A 21,789-nucleotide genomic window follows, 5' to 3' on the forward strand; every position below is an offset into this window, starting at 1 on the left:
AAAGCTGAATGCCTCAACTCTGTGTTTGCCTCTAAATCTTGTGTCCCAAACCCATCCCTCTCTGTACCCACCGTACCCAGTCGTACCCAGCTGCTCCTGGACTCTGTGTCCTTTCCTCCTGACAAGGTGGAAAGGTTTGTCAACCCTTGACTCTGATTCTGCAACTGGACCTGACGGCATCAGCCCACGGGTCCTAAAATCATGTTCTTCTGCTCTTTCACTCCCTCTTTCTGTTCTCTTCACCCTCTCTTTTGCTCAAGGTCATCTGCCATCTGCTTGGAAATCTGCCAACATAACCACTTTGCACAAAAAGGTGCAAAAACAGATCCCAGCAACGACAGACAAATCAGCCTTCTCCCAATTATCAGCAAAGTCATGTAATCCATCATTGCTTCAGATATGAAATCTTTCCTCTTCTCCAATGGCTTGATCTCTGATCATCAATTTGGTTTCAGACCTGGTCACTCTACTCTGGACATGTTGCTTCTGCTTTCTCAACAATGGATGGAGGTCCTCAACGCCAAACAGGAAATTAGAGCTGTCTCCCTTGACATTTCACGTGCCTTCGATACGGTCTGGCACCCTGCTCTGCTCACCAAACTCTCCTCCTTTGGTATCCATGGAAATCTCCACGCATGGCTGGCGGACTTCCTCTCTGGTCGTAGTCAACGTGTGGCCCTGAATGGGTTTCTCTCATCTCCTCTTCCTGTTCAGGCTAGAGTTCCCCAAGGCAGTGTTCTGGGCACTGTGCTTTTTCTGGTCTTCATCAATGATCTCTCTGACGCTCTTGAAAATCCTCTCTATCTCTTTGCTGACGACTCTACTCCCTGTCGCTCCATTCCTCATCCCTCAGATCGGCAGTCTGCAGCCTCCTCACTCTCTGCAGACCTGGACAAAATCACAGACTGGGCAAACAAGTGGAACATGTCTTTCAATCCTGACAAATCTCACACTCTTACGATGTCTCTCCGAAAAGACCGACTGGACAACCCTCCCATCCACTTTCTGAATAATCCTCTCCAAGAAGTTCTGTCACTCAAGCTTTTGGGTCTCACTATCTCCCATGATCTTTCCTGGGAAAACCACATTTCAAATATGGCCTCCAAAGCCAGTCGCCGACTGGGCATCCTCCGTCGGGCAAAGTCCTTCCTTGGTACACCTGAGCTCCTCACCACTTACAAGGCTTTCATCCGCAGCTCTATGGAATACTGCTCTCCCCTCTGGTCTGGTGCTCCTGCCTCACACCTAGCTCGTCTTCACGCTGTTGAAACTAAAGCGTTCAGAATCATTGGAATCTCCCACGATGAAGCTAACCCCAAGGGCTTTTCACTCACTCACCGCAGGCAGGTAGGTGGTCTTTCTGTCTTGTACCGACTCTTCTCTGGCCTTGCCCCCCCCCCCCCAGCTCTCTCTGGGCTCTGTCCCCCAAATATTCCTACAGGTCACACAAGATCTGCCTGCAACCCTCTTATGGTTAAACTGCCAAAATCAAGACTCTCTGCTCACCTTCACTCCTTCATTCCTCTTTTCTCCTGCCTCTGGAACAAACTCCCTCACTCTCTTCAATCCCACTCCACCCTCCAGGTCTTTAAAACAGCTGTTCACCACCATCTCTTATCTTGCCCCATCCAAAACCTTGATCTTTTCTACCCCCGCTAATTTCTCCCAAAATCCTACACTTTTTTTTGAAATACCAACTTCTGTCCTGGAAGTCCTTGGTCTCGTTGTGTTTTATACCCCTCCCAAACCCTCTCCCTCCCACACTTCTCCCTGCTCTCAAATGTTGTGTTTGTGTGCTTCCCCTTCTCTTCCCATCTTGTCTTCCGCTCCCTCTTTTTATATATTTTGTTTGTCTGGTTGATTTGTTTGTGAAAGAAATGTTAGCTCTTTCACGAACCTCGATTCAGTATCCAAAAAAAAAAAAAAAAAAAAATCACTTAAGAACTTCTACTCGCTGGATCCGGATCCGCATCTTCACCAAAATTGAATCGATTCTTCCTTGTCATATACAAAACCTATACAACAAGTTTCGTCCAAATCCATCCATAACTTTTTGAGACATCCTGCTATGTATCGTTTTTGGCCCCATCTCCCAATAGTGAAGAATCACTTAAAAATTATAGTAGCCGGATCTGAATCAAGATCTTCACTAAAATCTAATCATTTCGTCCTTGTCACATACGCTACATCGCTGCCAAATTTCGTCCGAAGCCGTCCACAACTTTTTGAGATATTTTGTTCACAAACGGACAAACAGACCAACAAACAGACAGGCAGACAGGGGTGAAAACATAACCTCCATCTACCTTTGGTGGTGGAGGTAATAAACAGTATTATTTTAAATGAAAGGGTTGTAGAGTAATAATTTTCATGCTAGTATCCAGAAATAGGAGCATATACTACCCAAGAGGAGATGTTTCGAGACTTCACCACCAAATTGTGCAAATTATTATTTTTAGCTCAGTTGGCTGAAGCTATAAATAGGCATGTGAAAATGAATGGGTCAAATAAACCACTAGGAAATCTCTGGTAAACTCTGCTGGGTGATTTACAAATAAGAGCTAAACATTAAAACCCTAAACGTAACTAAACCGACACCGTAACTGTTGGAACGGTACTCGGTAGAGTGCATATCTCCGCCAGGCTGAACAGTTTATATTTTGTATCCACTGATAGGCCGGATCTGGTTTCGGACCTGAACCAAAATCTATTCGACAGGTTCTTGTCGCCTAAGCAATTCATCAACCAAGTTTCATCTGAATCCGTCCATAACGTTTTTGGCATATGGTGCCTTTTATCCTTTTCACTTAATTGTGAAAAATCACTAAAATAAACTCTGATCCGGATTCGGATCTTCACAAAAATCGAATCAATTCTTCCTTGTCACACACCCAACCTGTCCACCAAGTTTTGGCCAAATCTGTCCATAACTTTGAAATATTGTGTGATTATATCGTTTTTGCCCTATCTCTTAATGGTGAAGAATTATTTTTTAAATTCACATATCCAGATCCGGATCTTCACAAAAATCTCATAATTTCGTCCGTATCCCACACCCAACCTCTGCACAAAATTTCGTCCAAAACCGTCCACAACTTTTTCAGATATCCTGTTCTCAAACAGACAGACAGACAAAAAGGCGTCAGATGGTAGCCTGACAGCTGTGACGAAAATCGAGAGAATCAATAATTGATTATTAATTGTGTAATTAAAATAAATATATAATAATTGTAAAATAATTAATTTATTAATCAATTAGCTAATAGCATACCTAAACCACCAGTGTTTCATATACATCTGTAACTTTTTTTACATTATGTAATTAATTAAATAATTAAATAATTAATCGATTAATTGATTAGAGTAGGTCGGTAGGTAAATGGTTTTATTCAACCAATCATAAACATTCAAACATAGAAGAAGAAAGAAAGGGCAGCAAAATAGTACGTTGTAATCTATCTATAATTCCAGTAATCTCTGTCTGTACGTTTGTACGTTTGTCTGTGACCGCTGTTTCTCGACAACCACGGGTCCGATATACTTTTAACTTGCCAGGTATATTGCTGGGGACCCGAGGATGTGCCTTTTCAAGGTTTCATATTAATCGGACAATTACTTACCGAGCTATGTCCAAAAAACGATTCAACCAATCAGAGAGCAGCGAACGATCGCGTGTGCCGAACGTGGCGGGCACACTCTGCCTCGGATGGCACATTTGAGAGCGTATTCATTTATTTCACGTTTGCAAACTATGTTGGCGTTAAACTATGTTTTACAACTAATAAAAACGAATTTGCGATTCATTCGCTTTCCTGCGCGTTTGTGCACGCGATGGCGATTTCTTTACCAAACTCCGGAAGCCGTTCGCTTTGGACCAAACCATTGCATGTAAATAGAGGGGGGGGATTGTCACCACTCGCAAGCCGTTCGCTTTGGACCAAACCATTTCATGTAAATAGAGGGGGGGGGATATAATTTTAGATATAGATATAGTACGGGCATGCCCTAGTCTATCTATAATTCCAGTAATCTCTGTCTGTACGTTTGTACGTCTGTACGTCTGTTTGTCTGTGACCGCTGTTTCTCGACAACCACGGGTCCGATATACTTTTAACTTGCCAGGTATATTGCTGGGGACCCGAGGATGTGCCTTTTCAAGGTTTCATATTAATCGGACAATTACTTACCGAGCTATGTCCAAAAAACGATTCAACCAATCAGAGAGCAGCGAACGATCGCGTGTGCCGAACGTGGCGGACACACGCTGCCTCGGATGGCACATTTGAGAGCGTATTCATTTATTTCACGTTTGCAAACTATGTTGGCGTTAAACTATGTTTTAATAAAGTTTTAAAACTAATAAAAACGAATTTGCGATTCATTCGCTTTCCTGCGCGTTTGTGCACGCGATGGCGATTTCTTTACCAAACTCCGGAAGCCGTTCGCTTTGGACCAAACCATTTCATGTAAATAGAGGGGGGGGGGGATATAATTTTAGATATAGATATAGTACGGGCAATGCCCTAGTATAATTAAATTGCGCACTAGTTAACATGCTGAAAGTGGACATTATAACAAAAGGCAGACAAAGTCACAGACAGATTTGAGACAGTCAGATTTGAAGATGATTTGAAGATGAGACGACAGGTCAAATAGGCAAAACCATCTACATTATACATAAGACAGTGTAAACAATTAAAAAAGGAAAAAGCATTGAACATTGGACGTCTAACATAATGAGGAATTACAAGGAATACAAACAAATTTCATTATAAAATTATAACTGCGAGCAGTGATTATCCAGGGACCAAGACACCCCACCCTGATTGGACAATTGTGCGCCAGAGTAATTGCCAACAGCAACCTGAATCCGATTGTTTAAAGCTTGAATTGAATCGATCGAAAAATGAAGGAGGAGATGCATTTTAACTCTTAGATCCAGGCGTCAAAAATACTACATAAACGCAGCCATTTGGCCTCCGAGGCCCAACGGATGTATGTATTCGTGTAATGTAACATTTTTTTCTTTCATATCCTTTTTCAATCCAGGTCGATGCTCATGGATGTGTATTTGCTCAGAAAATGTGAATAATTGATCCTATTAGTTGGAGGAATCCCATACAAGTAATGAATCTTTTTTTTTTTTTTTTGCAAAATTTATTTCTTATTTTTTGTTTTTCAACTTTTTCCTCTCTAAAAGGTTGAGACTCATGGAGGAGTATTTACTCAAAAAATATGATTCACTAATCCTTTTATTTACAATGTATATGTCCACAACTGTCAAAAATCCTACACCTATGCAGCCATTGGGCCTCGGAGGCCCCACTAATGTATTCGTGTAAAGTTTTTTAATTTTCATTTTTTTGTCACTGAATTATTTATAACCAAGTTATAGGAGCATATAATGAGGCTCATATAAAGAAAATAATGATATAACATAGTAGTACAACAACATTTATGCGGCATGTGCGGCATGCTCAAAGGCCCCAGGCCTGCATTCATGTCGGATTTTCGGGTTATAAGTGAAGAATGAAGATTTTCCCATGAGCCTGAATGAAATTTTTATTTATTTATGTCACTGAATTTTGTGTAACAACATGAAAGTCGGTGAAAATGAGGCTCATTCCAAAAAAAATAATTGTACAGCATAGTTTTTGCAACAAAAAAAACCTTGTGGGCCTCCTAGGCCCAATCACTGCATCCAAGGGTTAAAGGTGTGCATGAAATTCAACATGGCCACCATGTCACGTGACCTATGACGTCATATTTATGATATGCATCCAATCACGTGGCATACTATAAGTGGTCAAAGTTTCAACTCAATCGATCGAAAAATGAAAGCAAAGATGCATTTTAAAATGTTTTCATAAAATCCAATATGGCCACCATGTCACGTGACCTATAATGTCATATTTAGGGTATGCATCCAATCAAGTGACATACTATAGTTGGTCAAGGTTTCAAGTTCATCTGACTAACGGTTTGGCCTGTAGGTCAATACAAAATTCATGGAATTACAATATTAATTAAAAAGAAAATGCTGAGTCAGCACTTTTTTGATTGGCGCATCGTAGACTAATTAGCCAAAAAAAATCAAAAATCGGAGAAAAGAGCGTTCTTCGCCTTGAGGTGGACTATATGTATGCCAAGTGTCAACTCAATAAGTCGAAAAAATGAAGGCGGAGATAGATTTTTAAGATTTTCAATATATCCAATATGGCCGCTGGGTCACTTGACCTATGACATCATATTTAGGATATGCATCAAGTGAAGTGGTATACCATACATGGTCAAAGTTTCAAATTCCTACGATGACCGGTTTGACCTGTAGGTCGCCAAAAATTTCATGGAATCAGAATAATCTTATTATAATCTTATTATAATAGAGCAAACGTATATGGTTATGGCGTTATTTATGTTTACATGCAATGTAAACGTCTTCTTCTTCTTCAAGTAATAATTAACACCCTCTTAATTAACCCTCTTAATTACGTTTAGACTGCTGAGACGCCTCAGACCTTTGACGACCCTTTAACTCCCCCCAAGTCCCTTAAGACCACAAAGACCCCTGAAGACCCAAATACTCTTGAAGACCCAAAAGACCATGAAGACCCCAAAAACCCAAAATACCTTTGAAGGCCCTGAGGCTCAAAAAGACCCTGAAGTCCCAAAACACCATGAAGCCACAAAAGATGCCAAAGACCCAAAAGACCCCAAATACCCCGAATACCCAAAACACCCCAAAGACCCAAGACACCCCAAAGACCCAAAACACCCCAAAGACCCAAAACACGCCGAAGACCCAAAAGACCCCGAACACCCAGAAATACGCCAAAGACCCAAAACACCCCAAAGACCCAAAAGACCCAAAAGACACCAAAGACCCAAAAGACCCCGAACACCCAAAAAGACCCTGAAGACCCAAAACACCCCGAAGACACAGAGGAAACAAAAGACCCTTAAGACCCAAAAACCCTTAAATACCCCAACGAACCAAAATACCCCAAAGACCCCAAAGACCCAAAACACCCCAAAGACCCAAAATACCCTTAAAGGCCCAGATGATCAAAAAGACCCTGGAGACCCAAATGGCCCTGAAGACCCAAAACACCATGAAGACTCAAAAGACCCAAAAGACACCGAAATGGTCAAAGATGCCTATCCCTCTGAAACAACGTGTGGTAAGGTGCGCTGAGTGCGCCGAGTCACGCTAGTAATAATAAAAATCTTAGCAATTTCAAAAGGGTACCAATGGTCTCCTAATAACATGACATAAGGCAGGATAAACTAAAGGAGGGTAAATACAGCAAAAGCAGGGGAAGGATTAAAGAAGAGGTGCATCAGAATCAGCAAAATATATTAAATATATATACATGTAATTACTTTGTACTTTAAAAAAATGTCAAAATAAGATGTTAAAAAATAAAACAATTATAACGGCACTCAGTTGAGAGCATACCTCCACTGGTTGGCCATATCACTCAATGGTGAAAAATCACTGAAAAAATTATACTAGCTGGATCCGGTTCTGGATCTTCACCAAAATTTAATCTATTCTTCATTGTCACACACACAACTTGTCCAACAAGTTTCGTCCAAATCCATCCATAACTTTTTGAGATATCCCGCAATGCATAGTTTTGGCCCTATCTCCCAATGGTGAAGAATCACTGAAAAAATTTAAAAAATTCCATATCCGAATCCATATTCAGATCTTCACCAAAATCGAATCTATTTGTCCTCGTCAGACACCCAACTGGTCCACCAAGTTTCGTCCAAATCCATTCATAACTTTTTGAGATATCCTGCTATGTATCGTTTTTGGCCCGATCTCCCAATGGTGAAGAATCACTTTAAAAATTCTAGTAGCTGGATCCGAATCCGGATCTTCACCAAAATCTAATCATTTCGTCATTGTCACATACGCTACATCTCTGCCAAATTTCGTCCGAATGCGTTCACAACTTTTTGAGATATTTTGTTCACAAACGGACAGACAGACAAACGGACAGACAGACAAACGGACAGAGAGGGGTGAAAACACATACCCTCCATCCACCTTTGGTGGCGGAAGTAAAAATGGAGTGCAACAACACAACATGCATTTTAAGGCCATTTTCCCTGCTGGAGCGGGGGTTAGCCTTTGAAAAGGGAGTGCAATGTATATTATTCATTCAGAATTTTAACAAAGTATGGTATGGCACTGTTTTTGTACCTGTGGGTTTTACATGTGATTTGTGAGAGTGTATGATGTCCTATCCTGCCTGAGGCCTGGAAGCCGATATCTAAACTCACATAGACGTTAGCAATTATTGGCCTGTGAATCTCAGACCAATTTCAAACCTGAGTTGTTTCAATGTTGAGATATTACAAAACTGAAGGGCCTGATCATAATGACTGTATGATTGTCCTAGAATGATTCAGAGAGCCCTTTTCTGAACCTGTTCCAGGTCGTTACTTTGGCGGATTGTGAGACCCGCTTTCCAAATTGGAACAGCATCCTCTAAAAGTGATCTAACATAACCTTTGTAAATGGTGAGTAAATCTTCCACAGCTAAGTTGAACTTTTTCAGCATCTTCACCATAAACAACTTTGCATTCGCCCTGGTGACAATATTGCGAATGTGAAGATTCCACTTCAGATCAGATGAGATGATAACACAAAGTATTTTCATATGATCAACCTTCTGCAGTACAGTCGCTTGGACAGGAAATTGAGGCCTTGGCGGAGGTTGCTTCATGAAACAAACTTCCATAAGGGCGCACTTGTCAGTATTCAGCTTCATGCTCTTTTGAATTGGCCATTGAGGAAAGATATTTAAGGCAGATTGTAGTTTCATATTAGATTGGCTGCCCCTTGAATTCTCAATCAATGTCATGTCATCTTAAGGGCTAGGATATGAGCACCTCATGATTAATCAATAAATCAAAAATATCCTTTACAGACAAATCACTTGGTCATTGTCGTGTCCAGATATCAGCTTTCTAGCTCAAAAGGTGCCTGAGATATTGCCCAGATGAAAGAAAATAAATAAGCACTTAATTAATCGATAATAATTAAATAATTAATTACTTCATTGATTAATTATATTATTAATCAAAAAAATAAAAATAACGTTTTTCCCAAAGCACTTGTGTGCTAGTGTGCCCAAATTTCAGCTTCCTATCTCAATGGATTGCCAGAATAAAAAACGAGAGAACCTTCACCTTTAACCTGTATCACCAAAAAACATTGACGGCCTCACTGAATCCTCTGGTAAAGTTTGATGAAGATAGCTGAAAGCATTCATGAGTTATCATACTCATCGACAAACACACAAATGAAAAATCACTCAGGGAGCGACACTTGGCAAAATAGTACAAAGTAGAATGCCACTCGGTAGAGAATACTTTTGACCTCAAAAATAATTTGTGGTGGAATTCAGTGACCTGATATGCAAATCGTCTTCAAAGTTTAAGATAATCTGAGAAAATTGACAATTTTAGAAATTTGGCCTATGTTGACCTTTTGGCCGACGTTGACCTCAAAAATAGTTGGGGGTTGAATTCAGTAAGCTGATATGAAAATCCTATTCAGATTTCAAGCCAATCAGATGAAAACTGACGATTTTAGAAATTTGAAATGGTTGTTGACCTTTAGCCGATGTTGACCTTTTGGCCTATGTTGACCTTTTGGCCGATGTTGACCTCAAAAATAGTTGGTGGTTGATTTCAGGAGGCTGATATGAAATTCAAGTCAATCGGATGAAAATTGTGGATTTTAGAAATTTGGAAAAAAGTGGTTGACCTTTGGCCTATGTTGACCTTTTGACCTTTTCATATCAAATCGGACATAGGATTGTGTCCGACAACGAACTCCACCATTTGCTGAGGTTTGGTGAAGATCGGTTGAAAATTGTGACCTGGAGGCAAGTATAAGTGAGCAGAGAGACAAACAAACACACACACAAACCGGTGTGATCAACAAACTTGCAAAAAATGTTTTTTGCCAAGTAATGAGACAGCCCCGACATATGACGAAAATTTCCCATCTTTGTCATAACAAACAGACAATGCATGAAAATATAACTTCTTTCCATCTTTGGTGGGGAGCAAATCAAAGAAACATAATCAGTAAACACATCAACACAAAAGCATAAATGTGGATGCACAAACACAAACAGGCATCACCACAACTCACCATTTTAAACAAACACAAACCGGCATCACCTAAACTCACCACTTTAAATACACACAAACTGGCATCACCCCAACTCACCATTTTAAACAAACACAAACCGGCATCACCCCAACTCACCATTTTAAACAAACACAAACCGGCATCACCTCAACTCACCATTTTAAACAAACACAAACCGGCATCACCCCAACTCACCATTTTAAACAAACACAAACCGGCATCACCCCAACTCACCATTTTAAACAAACACAAACCGGCATCACCACAACTCACCATTTTAAACAAACACAAACCGGCATCACCCCAACTCACCATTTTAAACAAACACAAACCGGCATCACCTAAACTCACCATTTTAAACAAACACAAACCGGCATCACCTAAACTCACCACTTTAAATAAACACAAACCGGCATCACCACAACTCACCATTTTAAACAAACACAAACCGGCATCACCTAAACTCACCATTTTAAACAAACACAAACCGGCATCACCACAACTCACCATTTTAAACAAACACAAACCGGCATCACCTAAACTCACCATTTTAAATAAACACAAACCGGCATCACCACAACTCACCATTTTAAACAAACACAAACCGGCATCACCACAACTCACCATTTTAAACAAACACAAACCGGCATCACCTAAACTCACCACTTTAAACAAACACAAACCGGCATCACCTAAACTCACCACTTTAAATAAACACAAACCGGCATCACCACAACTCACCATTTTAAATAAACACAAACCGGCATCACCACAACTCACCATTTTAAACAAACACAAACCGGCATCACCTAAACTCACCACTTTAAATAAACACAAACCGGCATCACCACAACTCACCATTTTAAACAAACACAAACCGGCATCACCCCAACTCACCATTTTAAATAAACACAAACCGGCATCACCACAACTCACCATTTTAAATAAACACAAACCGGCATCACCACAACTCACCATTTTAAATAAACACAAACTGGCATCACCGAAACTCACCATTTTAAATAAACACAAACCGGCATCACCACAACTCACCACTTTAAATAAACACAAACCGGCATCACCACAACTCACCATTTTAAACAACCACAAACCGGCATCACCCCAACTCACCATTTTAAACAAACACAAACCGGCATCACCACAACTCACCATTTTAAACAAACACAAACCAGCATCACCCCAACTCACCATTTTAAACAAACACAAACCGGCATCACCACAACTCACCATTTTAAACAAACACAAACCGGCATCACCACAACTCACCATTTTAAACAAACACAAACCGGCATCACCCCAACTCACCATTTTAAACAAACACAAACCGGCATCACCCCAACTCACCATTTTAAACAAACACAAACCGGCATCACCCCAACTCACCATTTTAAACAAACACAAACCGGCATCACTCCAACTCACCATTTTAAACAAACACAAACAGGCATCACCTAAACTCACCATTTTAAACAAACACAAACCGGCATCACCCCAACTCACCATTTTAAACAAACACAAACCGGCATCACCACAACTCACCATTTTAAACAAACACAAACCGGCATCACCACAACTCACCATTTTAAACAAACACAAACCGGCATCACCCCAACTCACCATTTTAAACAAACACAAACCGGCATCACCCCAACTCACCATTTTAAACAAACACAAACCGGCATCACTCCAACTCACCATTTTAAACAAACACAAACAGGCATCACCTAAACTCACCATTTTAAACAAACACAAACCGGCATCACCTAAACTCACCATTTTAAATAAACACAAACCGGCATCACCTAAACTCACCATTTTAAACAAACACAAACCGGCATCACCACAACTCACCATTTTAAATAAACACAAACCGGCATCACCTAAACTCACCATTTTAAATAAACACAAACCGGCATCACCTAAACTCACCATTTTAAATAAACACAAACCGGCATCACCTAAACTCACCATTTTAAACTAACACAAACCGGCATCACCTCAACTCACCATTTTAAACAAACACAAACCGGCATCACCTAAACTCACCATTTTAAACTAACACAAACCGGCATCACCTCAACTCACCATTTTAAATAAACACAAACCGGCATCACCTAAACTCAACATTTTAAATAAACACAAACCGGCATCACCTCAACTCACCATTTTAAATAAACACAAACCGGCATCACCACAACTCACCATTTTAAATAAACACAAACCGGCATCACCACAACTCACCATTTTAAATAAGCACAAACCGGCATCACCTCAACTCACCATTTTAAATAAACACAAACCGGCATCACCTCAACTCACCATTTTAAATAAACACAAACCGGCATCACCACAACTCACCATTTTAAATAAACACAAACCGGCATCACCACAACTCACCATTTTAAATAAACACAAACCGGCATCACCACAACTCACCATTTTAAATAAACACAAACCGGCATCACCTCAACTCACCATTTTAAATAAACACAAACCGGCATCACCACAACTCACCATTTTAAATAAACACAAACCGGCATCACCACAACTCACCATTTTAAATAAACACAAACCGGCATCACCACAACTCACCATTTTAAATAAACACAAACCGGCATCACCACAACTCACCATTTTAAATAAACACAAACCGGCATCACCTCAACTCACCATTTTAAATAAACACAAACCGGCATCACCACAACTCACCATTTTAAATAAACACAAACCGGCATCACCACAACTCACCATTTTAAATAAACACAAACCGGCATCACCACAACTCACCATTTTAAATAAACACAAACCGGCATCACCACAACTCACCATTTTAAATAAACACAAACCGGCATCACCACAACTCACCATTTTAAATAAACACAAACCGGCATCACCTCAACTCACCATTTTAAATAAACACAAACCGGCATCACCACAACTCACCATTTTAAATAAACACAAACCGGCATCACCACAACTCACCATTTTAAATAAACACAAACCGGCATCACCACAACTCACCATTTTAAATAAACACAAACCGGCATCACCACAACTCACCATTTTAAATAAACACAAACCGGCATCACCACAACTCACCATTTTAAATAAACACAAACCGGCATCACCACAACTCACCATTTTAAATAAACACAAACCGGCATCACCACAACTCACCATTTTAAATAAACACAAACCGGCATCACCACAACTCACCATTTTAAACAAACACAAACCGGCATCACCCCAACTCACCATTTTAAACAAACACAAACCGGCATCACCACAACTCACCATTTTAAATAAACACAAACCGGCATCACCACAACTCACCATTTTAAATAAGCACAAACCGGCATCACCTAAACTCACCATTTTAAATAAACACAAACCGGCATCACCACAACTCACCATTTTAAATAAACACAAACCGGCATCACCTAAACTCACCATTTTAAATAAACACAAACCGGCATCACCTCAACTCACCATTTTAAATAAACACAAACCGGCATCACCACAACTCACCATTTTAAATAAACACAAACCGGCATCACCTCAACTCACCATTTTAAATAAACACAAACCGGCATCACCTAAACTCACCACTTTAAATAAACACAAACCGGCATCACTCCAACTCACCATTTTAAACAAACACAAACCGGCATCACCACAACTCACCATTTTAAATAAACACAAACCGGCATCACCTAAACTCACCACTTTAAATAAACACAAACCGGCATCACTCCAACTCATCATTTTAAATAAACACAAAGCGGCATCACCTCAACTCACCATTTTAAATAAACACAAACCGGCATCACTCCAACTCATCATTTTAAATAAGCACAAACCGGCATCACCTCAACTCACCATTTTAAATAAACACAAAGCGGCATCACCTCAACTCACCATTTTAAATAAACACAAACCGGCATCACCTCAACTCACCATTTTAAACAAACACAAAGCGGCATCACCTCAACTCACCATTTTAAATAAACACAAACCGGCATCACCTCAACTCACCATTTTAAATAAACACAAAGCGGCATCACCTCAACTCACCATTTTAAATAAACACAAACCGGCATCACCTCAACTCACCATTTTAAACAAACACAAAGCGGCATCACTCCAACTCATCATTTTAAATAAACACAAACCGGCATCACCACAACTCACCATTTTAAACAAACACAAACCGGCATCACCACAACTCACCATTTTAAACAAACACAAACCGGCATCACCACAACTCACCATTTTAAACAAACACAAACCGGCATCACTCCAACTCACCATTTTAAACAAACACAAACCGGCATCACCACAACTCACCATTTTAAACAAACACAAACCGGCATCACCCCAACTCACCATTTTAAACAAACACAAACCGGCATCACCACAACTCACCATTTTAAACAAACACAAACCGGCATCACTCCAACTCACCATTTTAAACAAACACAAACCGGCATCACCCCAACTCACCATTTTAAACAAACACAAACCGGCATCACCACAACTCACCATTTTAAACAAACACAAACCGGCATCACCCCAACTCACCATTTTAAACAAACACAAACCGGCATCACCCCAACTCACCATTTTAAACAAACACAAACCGGCATCACCCCAACTCACCATTTTAAACAAACACAAACCGGCATCACCACAACTCACCATTTTAAACAAACACAAACCGGCATCACCCCAACTCACCATTTTAAACAAACACAAACCGGCATCACCCCAACTCACCATTTTAAACAAACACAAACCGGCATCACCACAACTCACCATTTTAAACAAACACAAACCGGCATCACTCCAACTCACCATTTTAAACAAACACAAACCGGCATCACCCCAACTCACCATTTTAAACAAACACAAACCGGCATCACCCCAACTCACCATTTTAAACAAACACAAACCGGCATCACCACAACTCACCATTTTAAACAAACACAAACCGGCATCACCCCAACTCACCATTTTAAACAAACACAAACCGGCATCACTCCAACTCACCATTTTAAACAAACACAAACCGGCATCACCTAAACTCACCACTTTAAATAAACACAAACCGGCATCACCCCAACTCACCATTTTAAACAAACACAAACCGGCATCACCTAAACTCACCACTTTAAATAAACACAAACCGGCATCACCACAACTCACCATTTTAAACAAACACAAACCGGCATCACCCCAACTCACCATTTTAAATAAACACAAACCGGCATCACCACAACTCACCATTTTAAATAAACACAAACCGGCATCACCACAACTCACCATTTTAAATAAACACAAACTGGCATCACCGAAACTCACCATTTTAAATAAACACAAACCGGCATCACCACAACTCACCACTTTAAATAAACACAAACCGGCATCACCACAACTCACCATTTTAAACAACCACAAACCGGCATCACCCCAACTCACCATTTTAAACAAACACAAACCGGCATCACCACAACTCACCATTTTAAACAAACACAAACCGGCATCACCCCAACTCACCATTTTAAACAAACACAAACCGGCATCACCACAACTCACCATTTTAAACAAACACAAACCGGCATCACCACAACTCACCATTTTAAACAAACACAAACCGGCATCACCCCAACTCACCATTTTAAACAAACACAAACCGGCATCACCCCAACTCACCATTTTAAACAAACACAAACCGGCATCACCCCAACTCACCATTTTAAACAAACACAAACCGGCATCACTCCAACTCACCATTTTAAACAAACACAAACAGGCATCACCTAAACTCACCATTTCAAACAAACACAAACCGGCATCACCCCAACTCACCATTTTAAACAAACACAAACCGGCATCACCACAACTCACCATTTTAAACAAACACAAACCGGCATCACCCCAACTCACCATTTTAAACAAACACAAACCGGCATCACCCCAACTCACCATTTTAAACAAACACAAACCGGCATCACTCCAACTCACCATTTTAAACAAACACAAACAGGCATCACCTAAACTCACCATTTTAAACAAACACAAACCGGCATCACCTAAACTCACCATTTTAAATAAACACAAACCGGCATCACCTAAACTCACCATTTTAAACAAACACAAACCGGCATCACCACAACTCACCATTTTAAATAAACACAAACCGGCATCACCTAAACTCACCATTTTAAATAAACACAAACCGGCATCACCTAAACTCACCATTTTAAATAAACACAAACCGGCATCACCTAAACTCACCATTTTAAACTAACACAAACCGGCATCACCTCAACTCACCATTTTAAACAAACACAAACCGGCATCACCTAAACTCACCATTTTAAACTAACACAAACCGGCATCACCTCAACTCACCATTTTAAATAAACACAAACCGGCATCACCTAAACTCAACATTTTAAATAAACACAAACCGGCATCACCTCAACTCACCATTTTAAATAAACACAAACCGGCATCACCACAACTCACCATTTTAAATAAACACAAACCGGCATCACCACAACTCACCATTTTAAATAAGCACAAACCGGCATCACCTCAACTCACCATTTTAAATAAACACAAACCGGCATCACCTCAACTCACCATTTTAAATAAACACAAACCGGCATCACCACAACTCACCATTTTAAATAAACACAAACCGGCATCACCACAACTCACCATTTTAAATAAACACAAACCGGCATCACCACAACTCACCATTTTAAATAAACACAAACCGGCATCACCACAACTCACCATTTTAAATAAACACAAACCGGCATCACCTCAACTCACCATTTTAAATAAACACAAACCGGCATCACCACAACTCACCATTTTAAATAAACACAAACCGGCATCACCACAACTCACCATTTTAAATAAACACAAACCGGCATCACCACAACTCACCATTTTAAATAAACACAAACCGGCATCACCACAACTCACCATTTTAAATAAACACAAACCGGCATCACCACAACTCACCATTTTAAATAAACACAAACCGGCATCACCACAACTCACCATTTTAAATAAACACAAACCGGCATCACCACAACTCACCATTTTAAACAAACACAAACCGGCATCACCCCAACTCACCATTTTAAACAAACACAAACCGGCATCACCACAACTCACCATTTTAAATAAACACAAACCGGCATCACCACAACTCACCATTTTAAATAAGCACAAACCGGCATCACCTAAACTCACCATTTTAAATAAACACAAACCGGCATCACCACAACTCACCATTTTAAATAAACACAAACCGGCATCACCTAAACTCACCATTTTAAATAAACACAAACCGGCATCACCTCAACTCACCATTTTAAATAAACACAAAGCGGCATCACCTCAACTCACCATTTTAAACAAACACAAAGCGGCATCACTCCAACTCATCATTTTAAACAAACACAAACCGGCATCACCCCAACTCACCATTTTAAACAAACACAAACCGGCATCACTCCAACTCACCATTTTAAACAAACACAAACCGGCATCACCACAACTCACCATTTTAAACAAACACAAACCGGCATCACCACAACTCACCATTTTAAACAAACACAAACCGGCATCACCCCAACTCACCATTTTAAACAAACACAAACCGGCATCACCACAACTCACCATTTTAAACAAACACAAACCGGCATCACTCCAACTCACCATTTTAAACAAACACAAACCGGCATAACCCCAACTCACCATTTTAAACAAACACAAACCGGCATCACCCCAACTCACCATTTTAAACAAACACAAACCGGCATCACCACAACTCACCATTTTAAACAAACACAAACCGGCATCACCCCAACTCACCATTTTAAACAAACACAAACCGGCATCACCCCAACTCACCATTTTAAACAAACACAAACCGGCATCACCCCAACTCACCATTTTAAACAAACACAAACCGGCATCACCCCAACTCACCATTTTAAACAAACACAAACCGGCATCACCACAACTCACCATTTTAAACAAACACAAACCGGCATCACCCCAACTCACCATTTTAAACAAACACAAACCGGCATCACTCCAACTCACCATTTTAAACAAACACAAACCGGCATCACCCCAACTCACCATTTTAAACAAACACAAACCGGCATCACCCCAACTCACCATTTTAAACAAACACAAACCGGCATCACCTAAACTCATCATTTTAAACAAACACAAACAGGCATCACCTAAACTCACCATTTTAAACAAACACAAACCGGCATCACCTAAACTCACCATTTTAAATAAACACAAACCGGCATCACCTAAACTCACCATTTTAAACAAACACAAACCGGCATCACCTAAACTCACCATTTTAAATAAACACAAACCGGCATCACCTAAACTCACCATTTTAAATAAACACAAAGCGGCATCACTCCAACTCATCATTTTAAATAAACACAAAGCGGCATCACTCCAACTCATCATTTTAAATAAACACAAAGCGGCATCACTCCAACTCACCATTTTAAATAAACACAAAGCGGCATCACTCCAACTCATCATTTTAAATAAACACAAAGCGGCATCACCTCAACTCACCATTTTAAATAAACAAAACCGGCATCAACTAAACTCACCATTTTAAATAAACACAAACCGGCATCACTCCAACTCACCATTTTAAATAAACACAAACCGGCATCACCTCAACTCACCACTTTAAATAAACACAAACCGGCATCACTCCAACTCACCATTTTAAATAAACACAAACCGGCATCACTCCAACTCACCATTTTAAATAAACACAAACCGGCATCACTCCAACTCACCATTTTAAATAAACACAAACCGGCATCACTCCAACTCACCATTTTAAATAAACACAAACCGGCATCACTCCAACTCACCATTTTAAATAAACACAAAGCGGCATCACGTCAACTCACCATTTTAAATAAACAAAACCGGCATCAACTAAACTCACCATTTTAAATAAACACAAACCGGCATCACTCCAACTCACCATTTTAAATAAACACAAACCGGCATCACCTCAACTCACCACTTTAAATAAACACAAACCGGCATCACTCCAACTCACCATTTTAAATAAACACAAACCGGCATCACTCCAACTCACCATTTTAAATAAACACAAAGCGGCATCACCTCAACTCACCATTTTAAATAAACAAAACCGGCATCAACTAAACTCACCATTTTAAATAAACACAAACCGGCATCACTCCAACTCACCATTTTAAATAAACACAAACCGGCATCACTCCAACTCACCATTTTAAATAAACACAAAGCGGCATCACTCCAACTCACCATTTTAAATAAACACAAACCGGCATCACCTCAACTCACCACTTTAAATAAACACAAACCGGCATCACTCCAACTCACCACTTTAAATAAACACAAACCGGCATCACTCCAACTCACCATTTTAAATAAACACAAACCGGCATCACCTCAACTCACCACTTTAAATAAACACAAACCGGCATCACTCCAACTCACCATTTTAAATAAACACAAACCGGCATCACTCCAACTCACCATTTTAAATAAACACAAAGCGGCATCACCTCAACTCACCATTTTAAATAAACAAAACCGGCATCAACTAAACTCACCATTTTAAATAAACACAAACCGGCATCACTCCAACTCACCATTTTAAATAAACACAAACCGGCATCACTCCAACTCACCATTTTAAATAAACACAAAGCGGCATCACTCCAACTCACCATTTTAAATAAACACAAACCGGCATCACCTCAACTCACCACTTTAAATAAACACAAACCGGCATCACTCCAACTCACCATTTTAAATAAACACAAACCGGCATCACTCCAACTCATCATTTTAAATAAACACAAACCGGCATCACTCCAACTCATCATTTTAAATAAACACAAACCGGCATCACTCCAACTCATCATTTTAAATAAACAAAAACCGGCATCACCTAAACTCACCATTTTAAATAAACAAAAACCGGCATCACCTAAACTCACCATTTTAAATAAACACAAACCGGCATCACCTAAACTCACCATTTTAAATAAACACAAACCGGCATCACTCCAACTCACCACTTTAAATAAACCCCCTGCCCCCCGCCTCGCCAGCTCGCTTGCCTCCCCCCCCCCCCCCCCACCAACCACCGCTCCTGCGGTTGTCCTGCTCCCAATCAATTTTAACCCCTGCCCAACCCCTCTCCCCACCGCTCCACCGGTTCTCATTCCCCCTGGCCTGCCTGCCCCCTTCTCAGCCCCCACATGTTCCTGTCCCCACCCTGTTGGCTCTATGTGCCCCCCCCCCCACTCCACCAGCTCTCCCCCCCCCCCCCCTACCACCGGCGGTTCTCCTGCTCTCCTTGCTCCTGCTTTTCCCCGTTCCGCCGGCTCTCCTGCCTCCCCTTCTCAGACCTCCCCCCCGCCCCCAAGCAACGCCAGATACCCCTGATACTACCTCATGTAAATGAATCGCAAAGGGGTAAAACAATGTGAGACAGAGAGCAGCAGGAGTGTAGTCTGCCCTGGTAGCCTGCGTCTTGGTGCTGGTGCAATACAAAGGTTCGACCTCAGTTTTCTTTGCAGACTCCTGCAACCGTGGGATTTGCTCAATGACCTGGTGTGGATTCACAAGGGTAAGGAAATATACACATGTCAGTCCTCCTTCCTCCCAATCTGGAAACTGTTGCTCTGAGCACTGTGACCCTTGCAGCAATGATGCTCTTACTACTGCTCCAGCAGTCGTCGTTTCACCCAGTAAGCTCATGTATAACAGTGTCATGTAGTTCATCATAAACCAACAACAACAAAAACTCATCGGCCAAACAAATCTCTCATTTTTTTTATCCAAAAAGATGCCGTACCCACAGGAAAACCAATTTGTTGTGAACCAAGGTCCAGGTATAGGTCCAGAGGTTTAATGGACTATCCCAGGTATCATGGCGTTTGTGGTCCAAAATTCATTTTCGCTGTGATCTGATCACAATGCCAAACCTAGCGATAAGCCCTCACAATTTAATCGTTTTTCTTAAGCAAGTTCCATTGCTCACCATGGATACGTACAAAAGGGACAACGCCAGCACATTTAAAAAAGATTCCAATGAATTTAACAACTGCTGATGTGTAAAAATACCTTTAAAACAAGTATGAATGGTGTGTCAAACAGATAGACAAGTACAGATGAAAAGTCCTTCAATCCAATAAAATAATAATTAATCACAAAGATCATTGAAATCCTTCAGTGCAACATATAATTATAACAACAAAATGGGATTTTATCTACTTGTCTGCAGACTTAGAGAGATATAAACATAATTTTTTTTAAACAATTCTCGACCTGGAAGAAGCCGGCACTTTGTGACTCCAAATCCAATAAACTTAAACTCCACGAACGGTAAGGAAAGGGAGTAACACGGCTTACAGTTTCTCTAACGAAATGCAGCAATGATATCATGTCTGGCCCGGTCGGGGTTCCTTGATCCGTGCAACAGCGGAAACTCTGCTCTTTTGGCC

Source organism: Myxine glutinosa, chromosome 3 (genome assembly GCF_964187855.1).
Source record: "Myxine glutinosa chromosome 3, kmMyxGlut1.1, whole genome shotgun sequence".
Classification (NCBI taxonomy): Eukaryota; Metazoa; Chordata; class Myxini; order Myxiniformes; family Myxinidae; genus Myxine; species Myxine glutinosa.